We start from the raw sequence: 24,402 nt of genomic DNA, 5'->3' as shown, positions 1-24,402 counted from the left end.
TTTACACTTTAGTAACAATGATTGACAGTCAAGGAATGTATCTAACTCCTTTTATTTTCCCCTTGGGGAAAGCCTGGAGTTCCCAATTGTTTTAAATTGCAGAAGCAGTAATTGTTTTACAGTTCCGAGAAATGGCTTTTTGGAGCTGGAATCTATTGCTGAAGGGAATACCGAGTCTATCTTAATTGACTAAGGTCACTAGGGGCCATTTTCAGGACGTCTTTCCAGGGGGAACAAATACCAGCTTAGTCAAAGGAGAACCTGAAAGGAACCAATTGAAGGCCCAGGAGAAGTGACTTAACCAAAAAACGTTACGAAGTTGCTACTGGTACCTAAAAAGGAGGCAAGGATTTTTTTTTAAACCACTTGCATCCCAAATAGTATTGGTGAAATATAATATGAAAAGTTTTTTTTCAAAGATTCTAAAATAAATATGAGGCAGTAGATGTATTTTGAGATACTGCCCCAGGGAACTTTATTAAACTGTGCACTTTGATATATTTGTTTACTTAGAAAAGTCAAGCATGACAAGATAGGTCAGTTGCATCACGAACATTATTAACAGGGTAACCAATGGTAAATGGAGTGAAGGCTGCTCTGGAAATCTGTGCTTTGATGTATGGGGAAACCCACACATCTCAGTTGGGATGGAGGAGACAATCATGGCATTGTTTGTAGGCGCCAACAGACAGGCTAAAGCCAGGGATCCTTGCAGAGACTGGATTAAGGTATCAGAACTGTTCACATCTCATTTACATCACTCCCAAGAGTGGACCACAGGTTTTGCTGATTAACACGCAGACCATGGCAAATAGCATTGTGTATCTGAAACCAGACAAAGACCAGTAACAGTAACACAAACCAAGTGTGAAGTTTCACATTTGGAGGTTCCTCTTAAGCTATTAACTAACTAGGTTTTCCCCCCTTATTTTTAAAAGCATTTTTCCAAACCAGGAAATTAGCAAAAGCAAAATGTTCCCCAATTCCCTCCTCCACCCCACCCCCTTAGATACACATATTTATGCCACCTTCTGGTATATAATAATATTTTTTATTGTCAAAATTTGCAAGCCTTCTGAAAGGAAGGTGGGGGTGTGTGTTAAAAATGTACTGATTTCATCAGTGTCTCCACAGGCAATAGGAAATGATGGATTGAGCATTGAGGCAGAGAAATCAGGCTACTACCACCTGAATGTTTTCCACTCACCCAGTTTGTATTGTTCCTTCATATTGGAGTTTGGGGCCAAGGTAACACTGATGTAATTCTCCACTTTCTTTGGGTTTCACTAAGCAACTACTATGTGATGGGTGAGTTTCAATAGAAGAGGGGTGTAGAATGATGCCTACAACGATGTGACTTATTAGGAGCCGTTAATTATCTGAATTTTACCATCCAGACATTATTAATGCCTTTCCAGTATATCTTTTATGGGTGAGACTGTACATTTAATAGCAAAAGTACCAGTTGGAATTGGCAATTAGCAGCCACACATGAACTAGAGGCAGTGTGGCATATTTCTTCTAGCTTAGACAGTCATCAACCAAACAGGCCAAACTTTTCTTCAGTAGAAATTGCCCTGCTAAGTGGTTTCTGGATCCTTCGCGGAGGAAAGAGCAAAGGAGCTGAAAGCGACCTCTTTTAACCACACCAGAAACTGGCTGGGTATGGCGATTCCAGACTCACAAAATCTGTTTTAGACGCAGATGTATCAAACCAAGATTGGAAACCCACTGGACGTCCCATCCCGAAGTAAGAAGTCCTCCCATCCTCCCCCTTCCCTGGGATGCCAACCCAGGTCTAATTCCTTTTTAGTTTCTCCTCAGTCCTAGGCTGTGCTGGCAGGGAGCTACCTGCGATTCCCCAACGTGGATAATCGGATTTGTCTCTTCCCAGGCTAGCTGCGGATGGGGACCAGTTCTGTTCCCGAGAGAGTCTCAGAAGTAGGCACAGAGTCATCTCGCTGATCTTAATTTCTGTCCCTGCGCTGGGGAGAGGGGAGGACTGGGGCACAGGAGGCTCTCCTCTCCTCCTCCCCTCTTTTCCCCACCTCCCAAAATTGGCAGCCAGTCCGTGGCTCTCGGTCTGGGGTCTGGAGGGTGGGGAATGTGGGTGTGGGGGCCGGCTGGAGAAGCTCTCGCTAGCGCTGCCTGTGGCCAGACCCGCCTTCATCCCCTCTTCGGCGCACACACACGTCCACCCAGACACACTCCGCGCGCTCCCTCGCGCTCTCGCTCGCCCGCCCGCCGCCGCCTGCTCTCTCCCTCCTGCTCTCCCCGGTCTCCTTCTCCCTTTTTTTTTTTTTTTTGGTACCATAGAGTTGCTCTGAAAACAGAAGATAGAGGGAGTCTCGGAGCTCGCCATCTCCAGCGATCTCTACATTGGGAAAAAACATGGAGTCAGCTCCGGCAGCCCCCGACCCCGCCGCCAGCGAGCCGGGCAGCAGCGGCGCGGACGCGGCCGCCGGCTCCAGGGAGACCCCGCTGAACCAGGAATCCGCCCGCAAGAGCGAGCCGCCCGCCCCGGTGCGCAGACAGAGCTATTCCAGCACCAGCAGAGGTAGGAGGCTGCGAGAGGGGCTGAGGAGGGGGCGGCGGGAGCCCCGGCGCGGAGCGGGGGGCGGCCGGGAGCGGGCGCCTGGGGCGCGGGGTCCGGGGCCGCGCGCGAGCCTGCAGCGGCGCCCCGAGCTCGGAGCACTCCCCTCCCCTCCCCCCTCCGCCCCCCAGAAATGTTGCAAACTTTTGCAGCCCGTTCTCGGGTTGCGGGAGGAGAGGGGGGCGGGGGAGGCGGCAGGAGGGTTGACAGCCGGCGGGCTCACCCCCTGGCTTTGATTTTTCTGCAAAGAGAGGAGGAAAGCAGCGTTGCCGAAATTAAATACGCTCCCCCAAAATACGGAGAACCGGAGAGTGGGGGCCCAGGAAAGAAACTTTTAAAGCGGCAGTGTCCTTTTAAGAAGGAAAAAAAAAATGTGTTTATTGCCACCCTCCTCCCCCTTTACCTTTTCTCCTCTTGCCAGTTTCGGCCCAGGCTGCCGAGTCGGGAGTGTGTTTTCGGCCCCTTCAGAGCTCAGGGAAGCGGGAGGAGTGAGCGACCTGGGGAGCCCCGGGGGTGGAGAGGGGGCGCTCCTGGATCTGGGGGCGACGTGGGCACCTTCTCTGGAGCACGGCGGTGCTTGGGTTATGGAGAAAGGTCTGGAGGAAGCGGGGTACGGGCGCGCGTGGTGCTCGCCAAGTTATCTGGCGGGCGCGGCGAGGGGAGATGCGCAAGTTTGCAGCCCCGCGGTTCGCAGCCCGGCGCCCAGGCTGGTGGGGGGCGTGTGCGCGCCAGCGCGCAGAGGGCGGCGGTCCTGTGGGGCGCTCCACGCGCGTTCGGAGTGAGCGTCTACAAAAGCAAACAAGCAGAAAAAGAAAGATCGCAAGCCACCCAAACTTATTTCTGCCCTGGGAATCCTTCCCTCCTTGAGGTTCCAAGCGTTTCTGCGAGAACCTGAGAATGGTCAGTGCAAGTTGAATGCTGGTTGGATAGTGCGAGCGATGTTCCCCCCTTCCCCGAGCGATTTTTACACTCATTTTGCAGTGTGTTGTGAGGGGGAGAACTGGGGTGGTTGGGGGAGCTCCATCGCCCCCTCCTTGCTTTTTCCTAGTTAAAGTGGAGTGTTGGGGAAAGCTACCTCCCTCCCTCTTCTTAAAGGTGTCGGAACCTGGTGTTGGGTTTTTCTTGGGGGTGGGGGATTATTTATTTGAATGAGCCTGGAGTTTGCAAAGAACAGGAGGAAGCTACGGCTTTAATTACTGTTGTAAATAATGAATAAATCACGCCTGTCACTCCGGAGGAACCGCGCTCGCGCGAGCCGCCCAAGGCTGGGGACGGAGAGGATCTCCAATCCCGGCTTGGGCACTGGCCCAGCGCGCCCCCTCCTCTTGCCACCCGGCTTCTGGCGGCGATTGGGGAGGGCTGGGGAGAGGCGAGTGGGGGCTTCGGGAGCCGCTCCCTTCCTCTCGATGTTACAGTTGAAGGTAGGAATATGGCTGATCATGTGCTGGCTGTTTTACAGTATTCCCCCCACCACCACCTTAGCCACACCCCCTGTCCGAGCGCTGTCCCATTCACGGAATTCGAGTACAGTAAAAGCCATCAGGATGACACACGCGAAAAACATTTAATTAAAGGCGATTTCCGAAGAGTGAACACACCGAACCGCGGTTTGAGCGGGAGTGGGGGGACAGCGAGGGCCGGGAGTGAAGGGAGGGGGATAGGGGCTGGGCGCCGGGACCTGCCGCTAGCTCGGTGAGTTTGTGTGTGGCGAGCTTTTGGCTGCAAAGAGTATATTTAGACCCTGAGACGGTGGATTTGGAATGCGAGCGGGTTATGTAACAGGGTTAATCAGAAACACTGGAGAAAATCCCCTTCATGTGTTTCTGAAGCTTTTTTTTTTTTTTTTTGGTAAGAGGGGACATAGTATATGGAAAGCTGTACTAATTTCTGGTTTGTACTGCTATCCCCCTCTTTCTTAACACCCCCTACTCCCCCACCCCCACCGTGTTATTAGCATCTTCAGGTGTCATTCTTGCCAGAAGGTGTTCTTGTAAGAGATTGGGTTGGCAGGCTGCAGAACCCACTAGCAAATCCGTAACTTGCTGTTCTTGCAAATTATATAATGCTGGGCATTCAGAACCACAAGCCCCCTAGGCCTCAGCAAAAAAGGGAGAGGGACAAAGTAGGGGTGGGATGCATCTTGCACAGCTGACCTGCTGACCCATGTCCCCTTGACCCCTGGAGGGCTGCCCCCCACTCACTCTTCTTTGAACCAACCCCTTGTGCATCCCTCTGGAGATTTAATGGGGGAGGGAGAGGAGGTAAGGCCCAGACACTCAACTCACATCCTGCACGCAGGCACTAGGTTACATAACAGTCTGAATGGAAAAAGGAAGGTCAGAGATGGAGGCATCCCTTAGCTAACACAGCAGTAGTAATAGCTTCCAGAAATTATGTGCATTTGCAGACTTCAACCTCAGATGTAGCGTCTGCTCCTCAGGGGTACCAATCTTTGTGTGTGTGAGCTAGGGAGAAAAAGAGAATGTGCAAGTATGCCTGGTAGATGAGAGTGATTTGAAAATGGGAAATGTTTGGGTTTTCAGATGATGTAATGGAGTTGGCAGAATATGCAAGTCGGCTCCCAGAGTGTAAGCAGCAAGAAAATTGGAGCTGGCATCCAGTATTAATGTTGCATAAATTACAATATCGGAAAGAAATTAACCTACACACTAGGTGATTACACCTTTTTAATACTTAAAACATAAAGGCACACAACTCAAAAGGAAAAGCAAATATCATCACCTTATAATTAGCATTTTCAAGCTCCAGGGGGGTTGAGTGGAGAGTCCTTGGCATTGGGTGAAGTGGGAAGCTTTCTGATTTGGGAGATGCTTTCCAGAGAGGTAGCAGGGTTCTCTTCCAGCCAGCCAGTGTTTGCAGTCCACAGAGATTGTGGTCTGGATTCTCGTGACATTGAGGTGACCTCATGAGACATTGCTCAGGTAGACTTGAAGCTGTTGCTGAATTCTGAACTCCTGGGAATCCACGTGTGAATGGACTGTGTCCATTTAGTGCCTGGCTTGCAAAATCAAATGTGTGACTTTTTAATCTGAAAGACGACCTCCCCCTCTCTCTAAAACTGGGCAGGGAATGTTAGCACTTTTAATGAAACTGTTCCATTTTCTAGGTGGTATTAACGATGGCTGGTGTCATTCAGTCTCATCTTGACAGCACAATGAAAGGGAAAAAAAGGCAAGAGGCAACATGGGAAGTAAGAATGAAGCGGAGAAAAGCCACAGCGAATCTTTAATTTAACAAGGCTTTTGGGGACTTCAGGGAGCCATGAGCATTGTGACATAACTGTTGTTAAAAACCCTTTTCCAGAATCTCGTTATAATATGCATGCCAGAAGCTTACATATTTTACTTCACTGAAGTTATCCTCACAGGGCTGCGTGCCACGCAGTTCGTTTGGAACACCAGTGCGGAAGGTTGAAGGCTTTTAGGGCAGGCCGACCTAAGGGAAAAATCGAAACCAAAAGATGGGATTAACGCTGAAAAGCTCGGTTGGGTTGAGATTGAACCCCTTGGAAGCTCAATTTAGATTGACTTAAAATCAGTTAACAAGGCCTGTGGTTTATTTGTAGCCCTGAGGACTGCTAGAACCACATATTCTTTGACTTTCAAAGTGCTTCGCCTCCACTCCCCCCTTCGGTCTTGGCTGATTTCATTTTCTGGTAGGTGCTCTTGCTTGGCAGTGTAGAGCCCTTTCTAGAGACTGATTCTCAGATCAACTTTTCTTACATGGACCTGGCTCTTTACACTGAACAAATGATGCCCCATAGTTTGAAAGAGCTACTGGCTAGGATAAAATCCTTTGCCAGAGGGATGGAATAATTATTTCTCAAACTAAGGGACTTTAATTTTCTGGTAAATTGCTCATAAAAACATTTATAATTATACCCTTTAAAAATGCAATAGAATAATTTTAGAAAATGCATTTGTTAATAGTTATGATAACCTTTTCTGTTGCTTCCCCCTTATTTCTTAAAAAGAACTGAATTATTAATCCAGAAGTCGAATCCTGAGTGGCTAAAAACGTTTATAGCAGACTCTTATTTATGTTAGTCACCTGCTGGAGTTTTCCAAAACTTACTGGAGTTATGAGGAGCCCTGCGCTTTAGAAAATGTCTGTATTTCTGAAACTGAAATTGGGAGCCAGCGTGGAAGCCCCCTAACCATGAGACCCACCCGTGAGCTTGTGTTCTCAAGGCAGCAGAGGTGGGGCTACAGCACACACTGCTGGTTCCACTCCAGACTCCTACGGGGGGTGCAGGGGGTGCAAGAATGTTCATTGCAATAGTTGTGCCTGTGGATGAAAATGTTCTGAGGATTTTCAGTGACAGTTTTTGGAAGCAAACTGACTCCTGTCTGGAGCTGACCTTTGGAATGCCAGTGAGACAAGCCCACAGAGTCTTTGCCTTGGGCCACACTCTTGTCACTTCTGAGTTAAGATGCACGTTTTTCTGCAGATTCTCCCATCTTGCCGTTAGGACATTGTGGCGTGATGTTGGAAGGACAGACTGAGTTGGACGTCACTGGAAATTTTGTTCATGCGGCATGGTCTCTTACTGCACATGCCACTTCTTCTGTGTGTGCCCTTCCTTTCTCCCTCCATCTTCCTAGTCTACTTGATGAACTGTGCTTCTTAGCTCATAGACACAGTACTTCTGTGTCTGTAGAAGCAAAATAAATACATAACAGCATTTCAGGTGTCTGGGGAAAGAGTTGTAGTGTGACTGCCCCATGTGCAAAAAAAAAGTATAGAAAATGCAGCTCTCCTCCCATGACATATCTTGCTGCTCACCTTCTTTGTCTTCCGTGAGACAATGTGCAGGGACTTGCAGGCAGACATCATCTGCTCCCTTGAGGAGATTCCTGACCCATTCATCCCAGATTAGTGATGGATTCTTCCAGGGCAAGAAGAGTCTGCTTTGAAAGGCCTTGAGGTACTGGAGTGAACACTAACCTAGAATGTGGGGTACCTTTCTCAATACGAGGCTTCCTTGCTCAGAATTGAGGAACAGTCTCTCCCTCCCCCTCTCTCTCTCTCTCCCTCCCTCCCCCTCTCTCTCTCTCCCTCCCTCCCTCCCTCTCTCTCTCTCTCCCTCCCTCCCCCCCTCTCTTCCTCTCTCCCTCTCTCCCGTGTTCTCTCTTCTATTCACGTTTAAATTTGGGGGTTTTTTCCTTCTTTTTTTGTATCTAATTCATATTGGGAGGTATTGGTTTGGAAATAAGCTGTTAAATTTCTCACCTGTCTTATTAGGCAGAAAAATAAAATGGAATCATTTTGAATTAAAGCTTCAAAAAAACCCTCCAGGTAAGCAGTGTTCCAGTGTCGATTAATATACAGTAAACTATGATTTTTCTATAAGGGTACCAAAGCATTACTGATAAATTGGTGTTTCTGGCTAACAGGAGATTAACCAGAAATATTCTCTGTCTTTTCCTTATTGAATATATTTTTAAAATGTGCTGGTCCCCTTTCCTACCCTAGAAAGAACATTGAGAATGTAATTGAATCTTGCTTTGAAGTTTGAGGATCTTATGGTGCCACAGGGTCACTGTTCTGAGGATGAATTCTGATTGTACGTTATAGAACTATAAATGGAGACGGTGTCAGAGATTGGACTAAATCTGTCCTGATCCCAGCTTGGAAATTGTTTTCTTCTTTTGTTAAATCCTCCATATTAGTATGTTTTGTTATTCGCCTCCCTTGTTCTCTAAGTTGCAAGCAACAAAATAGAAATTCACTTCAATTTGTTGGTTCTGGTTAATTGAGGTTTACTTTTCGGGAAAATTTCAACCGGAATCTAAAGCCTTAATTCTTTCTCTAGAGTTATAGAGAATGTAAAATTAATCTCAAAGATTCATGAAGGCTGTTGTATTTACAAGTAAGTTATGGACTGTAGTACCGTAGCATTTTGTAACTTCTCCCCTGTGTAATGGTAGATAGAAATGCCAGCTAGTTTTGTCTTCTTTAGATATGTTGAAGGGGTATCTTTGGTAAAGGACTTGTAAATCTTGACAGTTAGGAACCTCAAGGATTAGAAGGAAGACTTTCAAGAATATCAATAAAGAACATTTAGATTCCCCAAAGGAAACCTTCTCTCCAAGCTTAGCCCTTGGTTCCCCAAACCAGTATGGAAAGCATTCTGGAACCACACCGTCAGAAGCTGACTTTCTCAGGGCTGTCCCACTTGACTTAATGATCGTCTGTGGTCATCTTGTGATATCTTTGATGTCGTAGTGTTGGAAATTCAGCTTGGGAGTCTTGGTGTTCTTTTGTGTCAGCCCAATTATTATTATTTTTTTTTTGCTTTTGGAGTAAAGACATCACGGAGATTGTTTAAAGAAATCCTTACACGAGGGGAATGGGGCGTGATGAGAAATAAATATACCACAGCTCATGGTTTAGGCAGGCTCGCTTTTTGCTCTGGCTTTTACATGCTAATGTTAAAAGGAATTACAGGTAACAATTCCCTTGTGTTGGTGGAAGAACAATTTTTTTTTCTAACTGATGTTTATGGCCTCACCTGACACATCATTATTACAAACTGTCGTATCACATTACTTGCGGTGGCACACTGACAGTGGCGTGGCACTGTGGTTTCCCAGTGGATGTCTCGTCCACAGATCTGAGGCCCTGGGGGCCGGCTGGGGAGCCCTCTGCAGTGCCCACCGACAGCTGAGAGTACGGGTTCCCCACAGTCTTGAAGGTGCTGGAGGACTGTCCCAGGTAGTTTCTATACCAGTGCTGTTTCCCCCTGAAGCTCCATCAGAGGCTGGAAACGAGTAGGAATGATTATGGTGCAGAGGATTTATAATCTGCCAGCCTCAAATCATCTCCAACAACGTTACTGAGCATTTGAGTTTGATTATGAACTTTCTTAAAGCGTTTTGAAACAATTGGGAATTTCCTACATCCGTGAACGGGCCATAATAGATGAAACTCTTCTGGGGGTACGGGGAAGGGCGCCACTTAGTGCGGGATCCTCAAGCCTGTGAAAGAGGCAGCGCACTGTTAAAAATACCTAGCTTACTTCGGGGGAGGATTTGGCTGAATACTGATGAAGTTTATGAAATATGAATGTAGTGAAGTTGCTGTACGTAAGTGGTAGGCGTGTGTGAACGAAGTAAGAAGAAATAAAATTGTGTATAAATGACACCCTGAAACTTGATGGAATTGTATACGTGACAAGAATGGTGACGTTGGGGTCTGTGCTTAATGGAGGAAAATAAACTGGCTTAAAATCTATATGTCAAACTAGATGTGGGACTAAAAATTACAGTATATAAAATCATTTGACTTATAAGCAAAGAATGCTACCAGGGAGAAGCAGGCAGGTTGCCAAGAATCGAGGTGAAACAGAATGGGGGAGAAAAATCAGGGACCAACACTTGAATGTGTGATGAGGTATGGTAATCACTGTTTTAAATAATCCAGACTATTAACTACTGTGCTGCTAGGTAGAGAATTTGTTATAGCCAAACAAAAGGCATAAATATGAATTTTAGGTTGTGTGGGAGAAATCTTCTTGATCCCCAAAGCGTAAATGCATGGTACTGAGAAGCAAAGCTGCACACGAAGTAATTTTTTCTGTCTTATCCTTGATTAATTGACAGCCAACTGTATGCCTCTTTCCTGAAGGTGACTTTACAATCTCCAGACACAGACATTTCTCTCAGAAGTGGAGTGAAGGAAGGAGACCCACAAGCTAAAGTGTGTTTCGCTGGGTGAAGTATTTTGAGGGGAAAGATAAGACTGGTGAAATAGGGGAATGGAGTCGTGCCTACAGAGATTAAGAATGCCTGTTTGGGGCTGGGGAGTGGGGGCTGTGAATGAAGGAAGGGAATCTCCAGAGGGAAAGAGACTTCTATGCAAAGGAAAATGAAATTAGCATTGACTCTGAAGTGGCTGGGAATGTGACTTTCTAATTTTAAATTATCTTTAACAAGGGCAATGAAAAGAGGAAAAGTTGACACTTTGAGAAGTTGTGCCGAACTTGTCGAGAATGCCAATTGACAAAGCAGGTAAGGGAATATTTGGAAACACAGAACGAGAACAGGTGTCAGGGGCACGATGGTCTGCTTCCTAGGGCGTTAAGGGAATTGGTGGGTGTGTTTATTGATTCTTCCACTTAGTTTTAAAGAAAACTGAAGAAGTGGACAAAGACGGAGAACAGACAACCAGACGTGATTCTGCCCTTCCAGAAGCCAAGAGGCTTATATCATCCGGTATGATCGATGCCAGTTGCGGGGAGGAGTGACTGTAGAGAAGTCAATGGAATTTCAACATACAAATCACAGAAGAAACAAGGGTATATTTAGCCAGTCTAAAAACTCTTCAATAAACTGCATTGCTTTTCATTTTCACTGTATAATTATAAAACCAGTGGATGGTCAGAAGGCTACTGTAACAATATAGCATGTACTCCTAGGAACGTGTGTGTGACAGGGATATTATATTTGAAAGGGCAGGGCAGCTGGGAGGGTGAACTGCCCATAACTCTCAATTGTCCAGGTAATGAAGCATTGGGAAAGCAAAGGCAAATGAAATACTTTGATAATCAAAAACGATTCTTCTTTTAGTGATCACATTAGTTGACTGATGATGATAAATGTGAAATTGCCAGAGTTGTATTTTACCATTTCTTTTTTTATTTTTTTATTATTATTATTTTTTTTTTGTGAGGAAGATCAGCCCTGAGCTAACATCCATGCTAATCCTCCTCTTTTTGCTGAGGAAGACCGGCTCTGAGCTAACATCTATTGCCAATCCTCATCCTTTTTTTTTTCCCCCAAAGCCCCAGTAGATAGTTGTATGTCATAGCTGCACATCCTTCTAGTTGCTGTATGTGGGATGCGGCCTCAGCATGGCTGGAGACGCGGTGCGTCGGTGCACGCCTGGAATCCGAACCGGACTGCCAGTAGCGGAGTGCGCGCACTTAACTGCTAAGCCATGGGGCTGGCCCTATTTTACCATTTTTGGCACTCACGACCCACTTTGGAGGAGCACGTTTATGCAGAAAGTGGGAACCTGGGCGATTTCTGTAAACCAGGCTGTTAACCCAGAAGATGTAAAATTTCACAGTGTGAAGGATGAAGGTGGAAGATTAGTGAGGTTCTAAACTTTCTCAAGGCCCCACAGAGAATCAGTAGGAGAACGGATGCTATGCTAAAAGGGTTCTAGAAAGTTCTAAAGCTCGCTTTCTTATCTTGAACTAGTATGTGGTGCTCACTCATCATGCTGCCACTGGTCATGTTTTATTAGACTAAAGCCTGTTAGAGCCAAAAGGGGCGTTATGAATCATCTAGCCTACCTCCCAGCCCTCCCTACCGTTTAAACTGATGCTCACAGAGATCTACGAATGTGTCTGAGGTCCAATTGCTAATAAGTAGCAAGGCTGTGACTAGAACACAGGGCTTCTACTCCCTTACCTAATGTTCCTTCCACTTATACGCTGTGCCAGGAAGCTGGCAAGTTCCAGTAAAGTACAAAATCAAGTTCCTGCCCTCCGGGAAAACCCCCTGAGGATATTATGATATGTACACAAGTTAATCCAGCATTAGATGGTAGATATGTCTGAAAGTAAGCACAAGTTATTTTGGCTATGCATCAATAGTGGAACTTTATCAATAATTGTTACTTTTTAAAATCCCACTGGGCATTTTTATTATTAGTTAAAAATTAGCCAATGAGATTGTGGCTGTGTCAGTAAAGCTATCCTAAAGCGTAGTGAAAATAGTGCCTGCGTCTCATGCTCTGATTTAGTAGACAGTAAAATACAGGATATGGAGTTGAACATCTTGTGCTTAGTGCTTGCTGGATGGAGCTGGATGCAGCCAGGGGGTGCAGTGGGGGAGACGTCTCTCATCAGCAGTCTTCTTTCCTCCAGGCAGAGAGTTTAAGGCTGTGACTTTTACAGAGATGCTCAAGAGCAAGTCTGCGAATGGAATACAATGTAGCCAGTAAAAATCCCTTTGTGGTAGAAAAATATTTCTTGACAGGCGAAAATGTTTGTGATCTATTGCTTAGTGAAAAGTAACAGCTTTCATAGTAATGAGTGCAGAGTGACATCATTCTTGTAAAAACTGTTGTGTGTGTGTGTCTGTGTCTATTAACATGGACCCACATATACCTAAATGATGAAATCATAAAGTAGTCATCTCTGGGTGGTGAGGTTATCTTTGAGTTTCTTTTTATTTATACTTTTCTGTATTTTCCGAGTTTCCTGTATTATGTGTGTATTAATTTTGTAACTAGAAAAAAATAAATCCTATTTTTTTTCCCAAAATGATTGTGTGTTGTGAAACTGGGGATACTTTGAAGGAACCAATTCTGGACTTAGTCTGTTACACAGAATTTCTTGATGTTTCAGGATGAGCCAAGTTTACTGGCCCAAGGAGCAATACCTTTGACAGTCACATTCAACCAGGAAAACAAGGGTCATTCAGCTTGAATATGGAAAGAAGTGTCCTAATATTGGAATTTCTTGTCCGTGTAGGGCAATGTCTTTCAAGCGTTTATACTGTGACATAGAGCGAGAAAAGCATACTACATTGTGAGCCAGTACATACACACACACACACACACACACACAATAAACTTTTCACATAAAATATTTATCGTTTATCTGCAATGCACTGTTACTTTTGCTCGATTATTTAAAGACAAAATACAAGTCACAAGCCACCAAATTGGTTTCATGATCTGTTTATGGGCTGCTACTTGCAGTTTGCAAAAGTCTGTCCTGGGCAGGAGGTAGAAGCGGCCTTTCTACGGGTGATGGCCGGGCTGTGGGAGGCCGGGAGGGCGGGAGGGCAGGAGGGCAGGAGTGTTTCCACAGTAACTGATGTTGATTCCAGGTGTTACTCATTATGATCTTAGGGAGGAGGTGGGAGGGATAATAATGTAAATACTTATTATTTGTGATCATATGGTATCTTTATGCCACTTTTAGCACATGCTCATTAATATCCTATTACATTTAGACATGCATCTCCCTAGTCTGGCTTAGAATGTAAATTCTGGGATCCCCCTTTGCTTGGAGTTGATGTCACTGTGTAAAAGCACGAGGGTGGCATTCTTTCATTCAACAAATATTTGCTGGGCACCTTCTGTGTGCCAGGCACTGTGCTAGGCTCTGGGGATAAAGCAGAAAACAAGGGAGGACAGATCCCTGTCTTCCTGGATCTTACCTTCTAGTGGTGGTGAATCTCAGTGTAGCCCACTGTCTGGGTCACCTTTGACCAGACACTCCTGGCAGTTCTTTCCATGTCTTGGAGTTGGCCTTTTTCATCCCTCTTCCCTATATGTGCCTTCACCCTTCCCCTTCTGTTCTCCCCCACCCAGTCTCCCATCTTATGTCCCAGTCTCTCTCTGCTTATTGAAATCCTACAATCATTTTAGCTCCATATGAGACATACCCTCTCCCTCCTCTGGTTCTATGACCTCTGTCTTTTAACAGTAGTCAGTCATATGGGCCTTGCTCATTTGTTAAACATGTAACCTCTTCTTTTGCCAGGTTGCTTGACACTATCTTGTAGTGTTATTTCCTGGGCAGGAGTCTAGTCTCCCCAGGAAGGCTAGCACCGTGGTTTACCCTTTTACCTCAGCACGGTGCCTTGCAAAAAGCAGGTGTCATTAACTATGCAGGTAGTCTCCCACATGGCCCTGCAGAGATGTTTGCTTTCTCAGTAGATTCAGCTCTGCACTTCCTGACTCTGCAAGCACAGCTTCTACTTGCTTACGCTTCCAACTGTGCCTTGGGTTTGGACCTGGCCACCCTTGTTTGTCCTACTTCTGTCTCTCTTGGATCCACCAATCCTCCCTGAATGGCAGGTTCAGGCCTGCTCCAGTCTTGAGCAACTCAGACCAAGGCTGGGTGTGCTGGGAAACAGCATACATGGTTGTTACAAGCCTGCTGCGAGTGAGACAGACCTGGGCCAGAGGCCCAGGTGTGCTGTGTGCTAGCTGTGTGACCTTAGGTGAGTTCAGTAACTACTCAGTCTGTTTCTTTCGTCACCTGAAAACGGGCGATGATGATGCCAGCTTCCCAAGGTGGCTGAGAGGATCACCTGTGATAATGCATGTGTGGCACCTGGCAGGATGCCTGGTACACATTGAGTGTAGCCCCACTGACGGTGGTGATGATGAGCTCACACAGTAGCAGGGGACCCTCTTGCCACCTCCTCCCTGAGTCCTCCTCCTCAGGTCTTCAGGTCTCTTTGCTTGGAGTGTTCCTCCTTGGTTCTGATTTGTTTTCTGAGAATTAAGCAAGAGTCCTGGGGCATCTGAAGCCTTTTCTTTTATTGCCAGTTCTCTTTCACGGACTTGATCCTGCCGCAGTCCCTCAGCTCAGCTACCATAGCTGAATCCTGCCGAGAGAGTTAAGTTCAACCCCATCAGCCACTTCTTGGGTGTCCCTGAGCTTACAGCCCACACCTTCACCTTCAGCTGAACTAGAGGAGAGCCCATGTTTGCCTACTCCCTTGCCTCTGGCCTCACTATTCCTGTGGTCCCCGCTGGCTGCCCCCTCCAGCCACTGGGAATGGGGGTGCTCCCTCCTTCCCTCTGTGCTCCAGTGCTCTCTCACACCTCATTTCTCAGCAACCCCCCATTCCTTGCCCTCCCTTCTCCTTTACTCGCTCTCTCTTCCCTGCCAAAAAATCACATTGGAGAAGCTTGTCTGCAAGGGTTCCATTCAACTTGTTCTACATTAATGCTCCACTATGGTGACCCACTGCTGAGTCTTTCACTTGTAATGTAATCTAATAATTTACATACACTTCGCAAGCAATGCTCTCAGAGACTCACAACCTGCTTGAAATTGCTGTGCTGTTACAGTATTTGAGCTGATGAGAGAGCAGCGTGAGAAAGAGTAGTTATTGGTACCACAATGGTATTGGGTAAACTCGGGAAAATAATGTTAGCACAATGTGAGGGTGTGCTGATGAATTATAATATCCGTTCTCAGAGAATCAATTAAATTTGGTAAGGGTCTTTTATTGATTTTGGCTTGTAATTGGACTAGGATAGGTCAAAGTATAGTAGGGCTAGAAGCATATCAAGCTAGAGGAAGTAGTTGAACTAAGAGGAGAGTCTTGTCTTTCTGGGATGCTGTGAAAATGTTTTACTTTTGATATACTACATGATTTTTACAGAATTAATTGGCGCTGTGATTAGGTTGTTTTATTTCTTCTCTCAAACATGTTGGAAGCCCATTCTAATATGCAGTAGTAATGAAAATAGAGTAATGCTATAATAATAGCGCCATTGTAAAGTGAATTACACCATTAAGCATCTATTTTGTCTAATTTGTATTGTGATAGTGTGGGTAATACACACACATACAGACTTAGAGTAGCTTGTCTTTAAGAAACAGACTCTAGGGGCTGGCCCAGTGGCGCAGGCAGTTAAGTGCACACGGTCCGCTGCGGCGGCCCGGGGTTCACAGGTTCAGATCCCGCGCACCGACACACTGCTTGTCAAGCCATGCTGTGGCGGAATCCCATATAAAGTGGAGGAAGATGGGCATGGATGTTAGCCCAGGGCCAGTCTTCCTCAGCAAAAAAAGAGAAGGATTGGTAGATGTTAGCATAGGGCTAATCTCCTCACAAAAAAAAAAAAAGAGACTAGCTGAGAAGCCCCAATCCTCTAGTATTGAACAGTCAGCAAATGAAAAGAAGCCATTGTTCAGTGAAAAAGTGAATTTTTCTATATTTAAATATAAATGTATATTTATGTATACACACACACATACATGCTGAGATACATATACACGCACATACTGTGCCAGTCAGGCAGGTCAAGAAGAAGCTACGTGACTGTGGCATAAAAGTGCTTGCCTTGTGTTGCCTTGTAACAAGTTGGTTAGCCCATGTGGGGACAGAAATCGGTTATGGCAGGCCAATTCAATCATAATATCAGGCCAGGGTTTGAAAACAAGGCTTTGTGTATTTGTTTCAACCTCTTCATCCTCATTACCATGTCTGAGAACCTCTATTAATTGATATTTCTCAAGTTTGAGAAGAAGCATTAAGGGCCCAGGAACTATGGTCATTTTATTTTGTCATTTGTCTCCCAAGGAAGGACATTAGCCAAACAACTTCTTCCACAGTAGAAAGATAGAGGCATATTTTTTTTTTTTGAGGTCATAATGGTTTATAACATTGTGAAATTTCAGTTGTACATTATCATTTGTCAGTCACCATATAAATGTGCCCCTTTACCCCTTATGCCCACCCCCAGCCCCCTTCCCCTCTGGTTACCACTATCTGTTCTCTTTGTCCATATGTTAGCTTATCTTCCACATATGAGTGAAATCATACGGTATTTGTCTTTCTCGGTCTAGCTTATTTCGCTTAACATATACAAGGGAGGCATATTTTTATGCCTTAAGTCATAAGCTAACCCTAGAGCAGAAACAGGATCTGAGAAGGCAGCATCATATGTGGCTGCTCCCAGTGGGACATGTAAATTAAAAAGTCCAAGAATGAATTACACTCTGCGTTGGTTCCAGTGACTTTATCCCTTTGCTCCAGGAGGACCGGGATTGGAGGGGGGTGGGTAGTTTGGCAGTAATTGTCCATGAGTTTCCAACCGTCAGGGTAATACCTCCAGGGAGGTCCTGAAGACTTACCTAGTTCATCTCCGGTCTGGATTGCTGCCTCCAAGACCTCTCCATGTTTTCCTGCAGGGGCCATCTAGAAAGGATTTTACTGGTAGTGTCCATTTCTCACCTGCCCTCACTCCGGGATTTTGCTTCTCAGCATTGTCGCTACCACCTGGTAGTCAGGAACCTCAGACCTTGTCCAAAGAGTTGAGATTTTATGTAGTTTAGAATATATTTAACTTTCATACGTGTAGTGCTTGCTCTGATGACCAAAATATTGAAAGCAAATTTGCTTCATAAACAACTGTGTACTTCCTGTGTCTCACATCAACCATGTTGATTTTAAACTCCATGAGTGTTTGAGGAGACAGTACACAGCATCAATGCCTGGCATCTGAATTAAGAATACATTTAGTGGAGAAATTTTATTGCAAGCCTCAATGAAAAATATCAATATCATATTGTGTCTAATAAAATATTATAATGGAAATTACCATGGTGTTTGACAACATCCTTTTATTAATTGGTCTTTTCCATTATTATTTCTTAATAGCAAACACACTCTGGTTTTATTGCTCGTTAGTTATAGTTCTTATTGAATTCGCATTTTGCTGCTTCAGCTGTGTTTATCTTCTCATTGGTCTCAGTTCCTTGAGGGCAGCGTTGTAGATTGTCTTGTCTTCTGTCCCGTATTTCTTTGTCTGACTTGGGCATTCAGTGAATGCCCTGGATGCTAGTGATGGTGCAGTTTAGAATCAATATGTGAAAGACAGCCAGCTGAGAGAAAACTGGGATGAGGCAAGAAAATCCAATATTCCTCAAAAGCTTCAGATATTTAAAGGTGATGCAATATATTGCCTCCTTTCATTGAGTCATCAAGTATTTATTGAGTACTTACTATGTGCCAGGTCCCACGTTGGTCAATGGAGGTACAAAGTTGAATTAAGGGAATTGATAGGCAGGAAAGACACATTAACTAGTAATTTAAAAAAATGTGGAGAGTGCTATAACAGATATTTACAAAATATATAGTGCATAGAATAGAGAGAAGACACTTCATGAGGAGTCAGGGAAAGCTCACTGAGGTGGATACATCTGCCTAGTTTTTGGAAAAATGGGCAGAGATTTGCTTAGAGGGCAAAAAGTGGCAGGGGATTGCTGGCCAAGGTACCTGAGGTGAAAGTTGATGGCACATTCAGGTAGGGTAACAAGGTGTAGCTTGGCCTAAGCATAGAGTACATTGGCAAGGACTAGGAGATGAAGTTGGAGAAAGTAGGCAGGGGCCAAACTAAGCATTTTGGACCTTTTTATATGGCTAAGTTTTGAGCAGGTGAAAAATACCTGATTTCTTTTTGGTCAAGTACTTAAGCATAAGTATGTTGAGGTGTGGGTTGGAGAACTGACAGTTTAGATAAGGAGCCAAGTTAGGAGGTCTCTGTGGTACTTCTGGGGAGACATACTGCAGGCTGGGACTCGAATGGGGTGAGGAGGTGGCCTCTGAGGTAGAATTTCCCAAGAGGTAGAGTTGGAGGTAACGACAGGAGTCAGTCCCAGAGTTGGGGGGAATTCTTGGCTGGGACAGTTTGGGGTGGGATGTGAAGAGGAGAGAAGGCATGAGTTCTGTTTTGGATGGGCTGAGTTGGAGGTACCAGGGAGGTATCTGATGGGCCGCTGGAAGTGTGGGTCTGGCAGGGAGCATGTGACAGTGTGTTCCCTGGGGAATTAGGAAAACAAGTATTTTGACAAGGGCCTGGAGCTCAGGAGGGACAGCTGGACTGGAGCCATGGAGCCCCAGCTCTGAGCAGCATATCTGACAGGGGATTGGAATGTGAAATTTATATTGGCTTATGTTCATGGATTTTGAAGTGATATCAGGAGAAAATAAGCCTAAGATCCAAGTGAGTGTGGTTGAGAAACTATAGGAGATGGATTGGTGCAGTGACAAGCAAGTATCTCAAAAAACTGCCTAGAGACCTGGAAATCCTTCATTTACTAAAGGCATAGAAAAAACAAGAATGTCTTTAAATCCAGAGGTTCTAATACATTTTGCTGCTTTGAGTTGCATTTGAGTTTTATCTGTTTTGATGGTGGTCTCTCCTTCCCAACGTGTCTAAACTGATGATTTTGAAGAGTTGCTGCCCCCCTCCATTTTTTTTTTTTAAACTTTCTACACAGCCCAGCATTGAATTATCCTGTCTCTAAAGGGAATCTGCCTCACACTTGGCAGAACCTCAAGGTTGGGAGAAATGGAATGAATGGTAGCTGTGGAGAGGTCTCCACAGTGCCCTGGGAGAAAGGCTTCGTGGGAGAGAAAGTTGAAAGAGGGTCTTGAGAAGGGGTGTGAGATCTTCAAAGGATGGGCCTAGCCATGGGAAACTAAATGGAAGATTTTTTTTTTTTAATGGACCAGGAAGAGAAAAAGAAATGCACAAGTGTTTGTTGGTGGGGCGGATGATGACGTTGATTGTTGTAGTGGGATTGCTGTTTCGTGTGTTTATGGCACTCACTGTTTTCAAGGGGTTTTCACATATGCAGCAGCCTCTGGAGGTCCTGGGAAGAAGTTGATGTTGCAGCCCAGGGAGGGACTAGAGATTGTGTTGTGTAATTAGGCAGACCTGTTGACTTAAAACAGCTCTGACACAATAGGCTGAACTTATCTTTAACGCCAGCAAGTGTGACAGGAGGGGGCTTTGCCTTTTGGAAGGGCCAACCCTTTGCCTTCTGAGGCAGTAGCCAAGCTCCCTATTGTTTTCAGAGAGCTCTGACTAAATACTTTCCCTGTAGATATTCCACTAATATGTCATATGAATTATTTGTGTTATCTCTGTGCTGTGAAATTAGAGGCCTTCACCCACAGTGTGGTAAGTAGATTAAAACGAAAGCCTGTTTTTTATGGTGTGGGGGAAACCGGGCCAGTATCAGGGAACCATTTTGTGTGTGTTTGATCTGACAGTGGGGAGGCCTTGGGATGCCAGTGTCTTCTAAAACCTGAAAGCTGAGCTCCGGCTGGAGTTTTCTTCAAAGAGGTTTATGTTTTATCCGTTGGCACTTCTGAGGGGGAAGAAAGGTTTGGAGTGGGTGATTCTGTGATGATTCTTTTCTTGCTGCTGTTTTCTTCTCCAGCTTTTTAATTTTGCAGAAAGCCCTTCCAGTTCTACGGTCAGACCCCGTTCAGGACGATGGTGGCCAAACAGTCCCCTTTTGTTAAGTGAGCGTCCTATTTTTGTTTCTCTTGAAAGGTGCCCTTCAAGACAGCAGAGCCTTTATTTGGGCTGTTTAGAATCAAGCCCTGAAGAAACCAAAACAGAAATCATTCTAAACCCAGGCCAAGTGCCTCCTTTGCCTGGCGAGGCCAAGCTAACCCCACACAAGATGAAATCTAACCAGCTGGTTACCTGAGAACCACCTTGGGGAGTTCTCCAGCTTGACTTCTCTCGCTTTGGCCTCCATCCCAAGAGCCAGTGAAAGCTGAGGGTCACTGCCTTTCTGTGCAGAGATGCAGCAGGAGAGTTATGGCTCTTGGTGAAGAACGTAGGTTGGGTTATATTTTAAAGGGTCCTATGTTAGCTTGCAAAATGCTAAGGATCTATAAGGATCCTGAATGGAAATGGGTCAGAGAAGATATTTATGACCATAAGCCTAGTTGTCTTAGAGTGGTGCAATTTTTCCTCTTTATCACTCAAGCTTTCAATAAGTTCATTTTATTGAATTTATATATCTTTTTTTGGTTTTTAAGAAAACTGAGTCATCTGAGCAAGTTTGGTCATATGTGGGATTTGGTAATTTAGAGGTTGTGCAGTTTGAGGTTATTTTATTTCTTTCTGTTATAATAGATATGGGGTTAACCTCTGTGATTTGAAACAGGATCTTTGTTTCTTTGTACCCAAAGATCCTCTGATTTAGGGCTCAGACAGGCCTCATGGCACAAGGACTGCCTTCAGTTTTGGAATTTTTCTTCCCACTTTAGGTATCACCTGGGTCATTCCCGTGGAATAGGGAAAGAGTGTTGTGCTTTGTTAGAGAAAGAAAGACTGGCTGGACAAGTTTGATCCCTAGGTGCAGTTTGGAACCTTCTTGAGTGTGACGTCATCGGTGTATTTAAATTCTGAGCTTCCACACATAACTGGTCAGGGAAGCTCTACCCCTCCTCCATAACTGCATGTTTTCCTCTGTGATTCCAGAGGAGGAGACACCTGCCTCTTAGGAAACCCCCAGCATCCTGGGAGCATCCATCCAACTGGCCCTTGTGTATACAGACAACTGACAAGTGAAGTGGTTTGGAAATAGGCAGCATTTTAAGGCTAAAGTCATACATTTTAGAAAGTTAAGGACTGGTTCTGTGACAGGGAAGTTGAGCTAAATGTGCAGTTCTATTTTAATTTTCACTTTATGCCAAAGCAAAAACATTGGGAGATAGGCTATAAATGTATAAGTAAGTCACTGCAAGAATAGCCCCTTGCAAAATGCAGATTTAGGGAGGCTAAATATTTTCTCACATACTTTAATGCACATGAATAACTAACCCCTGATCAAGTTCCTGAGAAACGGATGTTGTATAATCACTTAACCTTGATCACTGTAATGAATTGTACAAAGGTCTGCGTAACTGTAAAGTAAGTATTTGGTTGTTTTACCTTGGGCTGCAATAACAAAATACTCTAGACCTGGTGGGTGGCTTAAACCATGGACACTTATTTTCTCATGGTTCTGGAGGTTGGGAAGTCCAGACCCAGGTGCCAGCACATTTGGTCTTTGGTGAGGGCCCTCTTCTTGGCTTGTAGACAGCTGTCTTTTTATTGTATCCTCACTTGATGGGGAGAGGAAGTTCTAGTGTCTCTTCCTCTTATAGAGCACTAATCCCATCATGGGGACCCCACCCTCATGACCTCATCTAAATCTAATTACCTCCCAAAGACCTCCCCTCCTAATATCGTCACATTGGGGATTAGGGCTTCAACATAAGAATTTTGAGGGGACATATATATATACAGTCCCTGACATTGGTCGATGCTTAAAAGTTTACTAATAATTTTCAGGGTGGTCGATTTGTCTCCGAAAAGTTGTTTAGAATTCTTAACTTCCTCATTTGTTTGTTTAAACAGAGTCCTATTTTTCTATGTATGTTTTATCTTGCGCATGGCTGTGTCTCATCATATTCTGGCACTGTTTGAAAGCTACAGTAGTAAAGCCCAAGGTAATTAAGGCTATGGTATCATTGTTTTAAATTAGTGTGTGTTTTTTTTTCTTTTTTTGGTAATTCAACAATAAGTTTCTTCATATTCTGCATAATTGGATCACATTTTAATTTTGTGGCAAATAAAGATCTATTTTACATTTCTATTAGAAAGACAAGCCCCTGTGGCTAGGTCTGAATTAGGATGTTTGCTGTTGGTTGTACTGAAGCAGCGAGGCTTTTAGAGTTGACTCAGCTTCTAAAAACCTCATCTATGAATCTTTAGGGTAAGGAAAGAATCTTCAATCTAAAGGTTATACACAGCCATAGATTTCGTGTAAAAATAAATATTGAGAAGACAAGAACATGAAATATACAAGCACTAAGGCAATCAGAGAAGACTAAATCATGGGTTATCTAGTATAGTATATACTCCAAAAACATGTTGATCTTTGAATTGGACACATCTATTTGTGAATATATTTTATTATCGGTATGGTTAATGCCCTGGGAGTTTGCATAAAGCAAAATAATGAAGATAAACTGTGAAGAGTGCACTGGATAAGTAATCAAGAAGCCTGGGTTCTGATCCCAGCTCAACCATTAATTAATGTAAGTGGCTTTGAGCAACTGGCTTCTCACCCCCTTCCTGCCCGCCCCCCCCCAGGCCTCACCTTCTCCAGGTGAGTTCCACCTGTAGCTCCAGGATGCACTGAGCTACAGGTTCCTGCCATCTCGGACATTCTATGACCTTATGACTAAGGCCCAACTTTTTAAAGGTTGCAGCAAAGAATATGCTTTCTTTATTCTTTCTACCTTTTTAAAAAAATTGAGGCATAATTTACATATCATGAAATTCACCCTTGAGTGTATAATTCAGTGATTTTTAGTAAATTTATAAGGTTGTATAACCACCACTACAATCTAGTTGTGGAACGTTTCTTTCACCCCAAGAAGGTCCCTCATGCCTCCCAGTCTAAGACAGCCATTAATCTACTTCCTGTCTCTAGAGATTTGCCTTTTCTGGACGTTTCATTTAAATTGAATCCTACAATGTATGGTCTTTTGTGTCTGGCTTCTTTCACTTGGCCTGTTTTTGGGGTTCATCTATGTTGTAGCAGGTATCAGCACATCGGTCCTTTTTATTGCTGACTAATATTCCATTGTAGGGATATACCACATTGTGTTTATCCATTCATCAGTTGATGGGCTCCTTTTTCTTCCCCTTCTGTCCTTTGGAGCACTTATTCTCACTGCAGCCTACTCCGTGTGGGGAACTAACAGGTCTCTCTCAGAGAAATACAAAGTCTTTATCTCAGGCCTTCTTTTTTAGAAGAGGCTAGAGTTTAGTGTTTTAAACCACTTAAAACCTTCCAAGTCAGTGGGCTGAGCTGACTGGGTCATTGAAAATGTGATTAAACAGCTATGTACTAACTATCATTAAATGTGAAAGCACAAGGTATAGATCCTTTTCTGTGATATATAATTAATATAAATGTGAGGTTTCCCCATTGGGGAACTTGACTCAGAAGCTTTCTCGATGACAGCCTCCTTGTTGTTTTACACATTGGGTGATGAAATACTTGGATGCAAGAGTTAAGAACACTGGCTGTTACTCTGACTTAGTAATGTCACTTTGAACATTTTTCTCTGGAAGTCATCAGAATTATTATGAACAACAACAAATGCAGAGAAGGAAATATTTGCAGAGAAACTCATGCTTTGCTTTTCAGCTGTGAATCACGAAGACCGCTAAATGTAATTAAGAAGAAAAGGTAGATAGAAGGAGAAGAGGACTGAGTTAAGTGTTTGGGCTGTTGATTTCTTTAAAGAGACGTCATAGGCTATATTTGGTGTTCTCTTTGTGTTGTGAGTGAAGATGGGGTGTGAATTCCTGTTTGGGAAGCTCCTAGGTAATGGAGGGTAGCAACTCAGTATTCACAGTGCTCGGCAAATGGTTCTCCAGTTTAGAGTTTAGCTCTGGAAATGTGGTTAATCTGCAATATGTTTCGATCTTCA

The 24,402-nt window shown here is 44.4% G+C and overlaps 1 long non-coding RNA gene across 2 annotated transcripts; it reads left to right on the top strand.

Annotated features, from left to right (window-relative positions):
• Nucleotides 1–2,402: 2,402 nt before the first annotated feature.
• Nucleotides 2,403–12,892, top strand: LOC106800483 (uncharacterized). 2 transcript variants are annotated; one of them, XR_015550958.1, is made up of 4 exons: nucleotides 2,403–2,557; nucleotides 10,244–10,315; nucleotides 10,552–10,626; nucleotides 10,738–12,892. It is a non-coding gene; the product is annotated as an uncharacterized LOC106800483 (long non-coding RNA). The 2 variants fall into 2 exon arrangements; XR_015550949.1 differs by lacking the exon at nucleotides 2,403–2,557 and having other exon boundaries at nucleotides 9,650–10,315.
• Nucleotides 12,893–24,402: the final 11,510 nt, after the last annotated feature.

Source organism: Ceratotherium simum, chromosome 3 (assembly GCF_057802395.1).
Source record: "Ceratotherium simum simum isolate JZ-2026a chromosome 3, ASM5780239v1, whole genome shotgun sequence".
NCBI classification, from domain to species: domain Eukaryota; kingdom Metazoa; phylum Chordata; class Mammalia; order Perissodactyla; family Rhinocerotidae; genus Ceratotherium; species Ceratotherium simum.
The sequence above is the reverse complement of the archived record's forward strand: the minus strand, read 5'-3'. Positions and strand labels throughout refer to the sequence as shown.